At 35.5% G+C, this 6,886-nt stretch overlaps 1 non-coding gene across 1 annotated transcript; it reads right to left on the bottom strand.

Moving 5' to 3' along the window:
* Window positions 1-6,767: 6,767 nt before the first annotated feature.
* On the bottom strand, window positions 6,768-6,886 carry LOC123877141. Its single transcript, XR_006798511.1, has one exon. It is a non-coding gene; the product is annotated as a 5S ribosomal RNA (ribosomal RNA).

Raw genomic sequence — 6,886 nt, 5'->3', positions numbered from 1 at the left:
CATATATTTGTAACACAGAATAGATAGGTAAAATCAATTAATTGTAAATTTTAACTTAATCTACACAAAGAAAACACTTAACACATCGACAAACAACAAGGATGCTAATCTAATACCTGCAGCGTGCATAGAGCGATCTCTTCCAGACAACCTTTGAAGAAAGGAATGACGAAATTCATCACTTATTAATATTATGGAACAACTAGGTTATCATCGTCAAACTAGGTTATCAAGCAGTCTTCATCGTGATAATAAACGTCCACTACTGGACATTGGATCTTGTAAGGATTTCCGCACGCGGCGCTTTTGCGTGGCCTTTTTTTTTTTTATCGCTGGGAAATGCTTTTACGCATCCCTCCCGGAAGCAGAGCTGATCACGCTGCTTCCGGGGGGGTATGTGGGGGGGCTTTTGCGTGGCCTGAACCAACGGCTCCTTGCAACTCGTTTGATGTCCGTCCATAGGTCCAACAAAAGATGGATCTGCCAACGCAGGCCACTAATCATAATTACCAATCAAGTGTAGCATAATGTTAAGAGGGCTCTCTCCGTCACTCGTCATACAAACGTAGTTCCAATTTCATTTGAATATCAAGCAACCAAAGTCCATGAAATTTTGCAGACATATTCTAGAAACTAATATATCTATGTCTGTGGTTTTCCAGATTTCTGTTAAAATATTCGGTTTCAAAGTTACGTGGTCTTAAAAATTTACATACAAATCTTTGAGCCCCTGTAATTTTAAAACTACATATTTTTAGAAAAATATAAAACACCACAGACACAGATATTAGTTTCTAGAATATGTATGCAAAATTTCATGGACTTTTGTTGCTTAATATTCAAATGAAATTGGAACTACGATTGTATGAAGCGAGTGACGGAGAGAGCCCTGTTAACTTTGTAATGAACTGTCAACCGCAGAGAAACTGACACATTCACAGTTGCGTCACAATATTGTTAATCAAGCGGTATTATCTGGCTTAATTAGCGTCCGATATCTGAAGCTTAATTGCCCCTAATTAACCAACCTTATCTTCAATATCACTACTACGATTGTGTTTATCTTCTAAATCTATTAAATCTATGTTATTATCTTACTATAGTGTTTGTTGTACTTAGCAAATGCTAGTCACTCATAGTTAGCTGAATCCTGAAACCATAATTATTGTGGTATAATTACATATCTATGGGTATAATACACCTTGTATTATGTTATAGTAAATTAACAAAATAATTCGTAGGTAACAAATAATATTTCCAGATCAAAAACATTTTTGTACTTAATAATTGTTAGGAAAAAAATAGGTACTTATTAATTTAAATATCTAGCAATTCGTTACAAAGATACCTTTTGGTTACCTGGAAGAGATCGCTAGGTAGCGATAAGGCCGCCAAATTGTACCTATATTTTGTTGAGCTTTTTATGTGTTTTTCTGTACTAATTTTGTGGTGTACAATAAAAGTATATTCAATCATTCATTCATTCATTCATACCTCTAAAACCAAATCTTAGACGGTCATCCATTCAAATATTGACAGTGCGTGACTTTGCTTATCTTTGGTTATCGGATCCAATATGTTCAACTTGGTACGGAGTACGGACGCGATAATGCTACTAGGAAATAGACAAAAGATTAAAATAAAGATTAATCGAATCAGAAAATAAGTATAATAATTATTGCTCTTATAATAAAGCAGAAAAGGGATAATTTGAGTAGATAATAATTATTGACAATAATCTATACTAATAAATAAAATTGGAGTGTCTGTCTGTAATTTCGAAATAACTACCTCATATTAAGCTCATATGGTTATTTGAACGATACCAAAACTGAATCACACGTTTTTAAAATTTTTGTCTGTCTGTCTGTCTGTCTGTCTGTTTGAAAAGGCTAATCTTTGGAACGGCTGAACCGATTTTGACGGGACTTTCACAGGCAAGTAGAGGATTGACCAGGGCGTAAAATAGGCTACTTTTTTAACCGACTTTCAAAAAGGGAGTTGTGTTTTTCTACCTATGTACACCGAAATCTCCGAGATTTCTGAACCGATTTGCGTCATTTCTTTTTTAATCGATAGAGGAACTTCGCGACATTGTTTCATAAAAAATTTGGAGTCCAACTCCTCAATCCTGATGCTGCAGGGGCTCTGACCCATCCACGCGGGCGAAGCTGCGGGCATCAGCTAGTAATTAATAAAAATGACGGGTAACAAACTAACTGAGCCAGCGAAGTAAAACTTTTCTGGGCAATAAAAAAAAGCGAAATGGGAAACTGATTGTATGACAAATCAATGTAGGTACAGCTCAAAACGCTGGATCTAGAAATGTAATATTTTCTTTATAAAGAAGATCCCCACGAAGAAAGGCTTTTTCATACAGTACTTTCAAGTAAAATTGGGGTGGTTTTTGATGTTAAACGATAGAATCAGTTTAATTTAACACACAAATTAAATAAATTCCCCAGAAGCCGATGTCAAATTGTTTATCATATAACTAATTGGAAATAATCGCACTCTAACTGCATTACTATACGATTGTCGAAAGCGATATTGGTCCTGACAATTTTCAAATTGGAACCCGTAATGTATTCACCCCCTGACAGCTTCGAATTGTGGACAGAGAGTTAGGAATGTTGTTATAGACAAATGTTCCAATTAATACGTAAATGTAGTTATAAAAGGTGACACAAAGTATTTATAAATTTTAATCACTTCATATAAATTTTAATCATCATTTCACAAAAACTATCTTCTAATCTAATTCTTGCAATAATTATCTTGGAACAGATCATAATATGTATATAGAACTAGAGGATGCCCGCGACTTCGTCAGCGTGGATAAAGGTTTTCACTTTTTAATGATCCCGTGGGAACTGTTTGATTTTCCGGGATAAAATGCAGGGATCAATTACAGGGACGCAAGCTACCTCGGTACCAAACATACCGCGGTAAAGCGCGGTAAAGCGGATGTGTTTTTAGGAAACCCGTGGGAATTCCTTGATTTTCCGGGATAAAAAGTAGCCTATGTCCGTCCCTGGGATATAAGTTAACTCTGTATAAAATAAAAATCATATAATAAAATTCAATTCAATCATTCAATAAAGTTCATAATAAAAAAACAAAATGAAAAGATAAAAAGGCAGTATCATTGATCATTTTGAGATATTAAAACTTTGAAACCGTTTTTCCGTTTACATGTCCATAATAAAATCGATTTGTGTACATTGTACGTATTTCTGTTTACCCGTGACAGATTTTAGATAGAACTGATACCTCAAATTTCAAATGGGGTTTGGAAAAAAGATACCAATTTGGACCGCGTATTTTGGTAAAGTGAAGTGGTAGTATTATGTTTCTAATTAGATTACGTTTAAAAGGGAAACAAAAATGTAGAGGGTATGATTTATCACCCCAATAAAGTTTGAATTAATGTAAACTAGCTGATGCCCGCGACTTCATTCGCGTGGATATAGGTTTTTTGAAAATCCCGTGGGTATAAACTATCTCCATTTCCCGCCAAACCCGTTCAGTAGTTTTTGCGTGAAAGAGTAACAAACATACACACACACATACACACAAACTTTCGCCTTTATAATATTAGTGTGATAGTGTGATACCTCTTCAGATAAAATTATCATTTCAAGATCTACAACGGCTAAAGCCTAGGCCAATCTGACTTTCTGGTGTACCTACTCTAAAATCTTGTAAACCTAATTACTAAACCGCAAGGATGTATGGGACATGTCCTGTAGATTATGCTTATCCACCTCAGGACATGTTGGGCTGCAATCGTATCTGAACATGTTTCGGCTAGGACTTGGTACAAGTGCCTATATATAATAATAATAATAATAAAAGCTTTATTTGATTCCTTACATAAATTATTTCTTAACTCTATAAAACTATTATAACTATGTTTAAAAAGTATTATTTTTTTCTTACATTTATTTTTCTAAACCTAGTTAATCCTATGATATTTACATTTATTTCTATTAATAAACATGCTTGCTCTTTATTTTTACATGTAAGGACCGCCTGTAGCGGTGTAAGCCTCCTCCATTTCTTTCCATGTGCATCTATCTCTAGCTAAAGTACTCCATGTCCTTCCCGCAATTTTTGCGATGTCATCATCCCATCTTTTTATTGGCCTTCCAGGCCTTCGTTTCCAATTCAAAGGATACCAGTTAGTCACGGTTTTCGTCCACCTTTCATCCTGGCACCTTTGAATATGGCCTGCCCATCTCCATTTAAGTCTTAGAATTTGTTTGATGGCATCTCTTGCTCTAGTTTGTCGCCTTATTTCAGAGCATTTCACACGGTCCTTCAGTTTTAACCCAACTAAGCTTCGCTCTAATCCTCTCTGACATGTTCTTATTTTTTTAATCGTTTTGATGGAGAGAGGCCAAGACTGGCATGCGTAAGTAAGACATGGAAGTAAACAAGTCTCTAAAGCTTTAGTTTTAATTTTTTTTTTTTTTTTTTTTTTTTTTTTTTGTGCCTATACAAATCTTAATTAATCAAGTTGCCGTGTAGTGTCCAAGCATGTTTCAGGGTTTGTGTGAACAGAGCTTAGTAGACAATGTAGGTTTTAAAATATTCATGAACAAAGTCAAAGTCATACATTCAAAATAGCTGTCATTGTGCACTTTTTGACTGTCGAATTTTTGTATAATTAATATACGCAAGCTTAAAACTAAAGCTATGAGGGTTCTAAGCGCGCCCCAAACTGAGAACTTGTCATGACATTTAAAGTTGAGATATTTGGTTGACTTCTCTAATAAATTTTAATTTTTAACACAACATATTGTAGGTAATAAATATCTAGCACTTTTTGCAATATTCTTAATCCCCGACCCAAAAAGAGGGGTGTTAGAAGTTTGACGTGTGTATCTGTGTATCTGTCTGTGGCATCGTAGCTCCTAAACTAATGAACCGATTTTAAATTAGTTTTTTTTTGTTAGAAAGGTGGCTTGATCGAGAGTGTTCTTGGCTATAATCGAAGAAAATCGGTTCAGCCGTTTGAAAGTTATCAACTCTTTTCTAGTTACTGTAACTTTCACTTGTCGGGGGTGTTATAAATTTTTAATTTTCACTTGTATTGAGTTATAACGATACCTACTTAACTATTATCTGATTTCATGTAACCAAATCTTATTCACCAAAAATTTCCCTAGATAGATAGACAGAAAACTTTATTGCACACAAACGTGAAATAACCAAGACAAAACAAAAAACTAAAAACGATTGTATGCAAAGGCGGCCTTATTGCTCAGAGCAATCGCCACCAGGCAACCTCTAGTTATTTCTTTGAAATGTTTCCTCGTATTAATTTATCGGGATTGTTCACGCATTCCTGCCCGCGACGCGTCCTTCCAATGTATTCACCCCTTTCAGCTAGTTGACTGAATATTAATAATCCAGGGGTAATCTTCAACGATTAATGTTTTGTGTCATATTATATGGATGAGTTGTGTGGTCTTTTTGCTGACTACAAAATGTGTTTTCGGCGATGATATGCGCAGATATTTGTGTTACATTATGATCTTAATTTGAGCTAGAAAAAATAATTCATTTATTGGCAATTTTGTACGTTTTTAACCCCCGACCGAAAAAGAGGGATGTTATAAGTTTGACGTGTGTATCTGTGTATCTGTCTGTGGCATCGTAGCTCCTAAACTAATGAACCGATTTCAAATTAGTTTTTTTTGTTAGAAAGGTGGCTTAATCGCGAGTGTTTCTTAGCTATAATCTAAGAAAATCGGTTCAGCCGTTTAAAAGTTATCAGCTCTTTTCTAGTCACTGTAACCTTCACTTGTCGGGGGTGTTATAAATTTTTAATTTACACTTGTTATAATAGTAAGCTTCCAGAAGACATATTGGAGATGACGTCTCTCAACAAGAAACAATATTTTTATTATTGTCATCCCATTTCATCATTTCATATAAATAAAGCTTCACAATACGTCCTATTTTACGACTACCATTAACGCACTACAATGCGGTCCTAAAAGCGCAATCAAATAAAATATCGGAGATAGATCTTCAATATTCATGAAGACATCCACGAGTTATCCGGGACCTGGTATACGAATGCAATATTTTTCTCAATCACCATTAGTACGTATCTGGGTGCCTACCGACCTTTACATTGCTGGCGATATCATGGTACCAACATGGTGTCACCCCAAAATCTTTCATCAATCTCTTGAAACTCCATTGGAATTTAATCTTTAGCTTCTTTGCGATAGGGTTTAGTTTGGTTTTGGCACCTAGCATCAGTTTGGTCAATCATCCTACCAGTAATTTCGCAGTAGAATGCGGAATATGTCGACACTTCACTTTTATTGTATCAAATAATAGGGGTGTTCTTATGGCCGTTATCACGTGTTTGATCTAAAATGATACTTGCTTGGTTCACTTCGAGGGGTGTGTTTTCTATAGGATTCGGAGCCAAAATTTAACCGATATCAAAAATTGAATCGCTCAAATAAATACGGTTGTTGCTTGTTAATCCAAGGCCGTGGATTGTGGTCCTTTGTTGGTGTTCCCACAATGCCGGAGCTGTCAGTTAGTATGAAATCTTCTTAATAAAAAAGTTTTTGAAGGGGAGTTCTGTGCTTCATCAAGATGAAAAAGATTTACTGTAAATATACAAGTAACCATACGTCATCAAGATTCATGTTAGGTACCAAAATTACATACCTACTAAGTAAATATTATGCAGTTGAAAAAAAGTAAAGTTAAAATAAGACACAAAAAGAGCAAAAGGCCAACATCACGCGGTGTTCCCAGGCGGTCACCCATCCAAGTACTGACCGCGCCCGATGTTGCTTAACTTCGGTGATCGGACGAGAACCGGTGTATTCAACATGGTATGGACGTTGGC

This window comes from Maniola jurtina, chromosome 22, assembly GCF_905333055.1.
Source record: "Maniola jurtina chromosome 22, ilManJurt1.1, whole genome shotgun sequence".
Classification (NCBI taxonomy): Eukaryota; Metazoa; Arthropoda; class Insecta; order Lepidoptera; family Nymphalidae; genus Maniola; species Maniola jurtina.
Note: the sequence above shows the minus strand (reverse complement) of the source record. Positions and strands in the feature narration are given on the sequence as shown.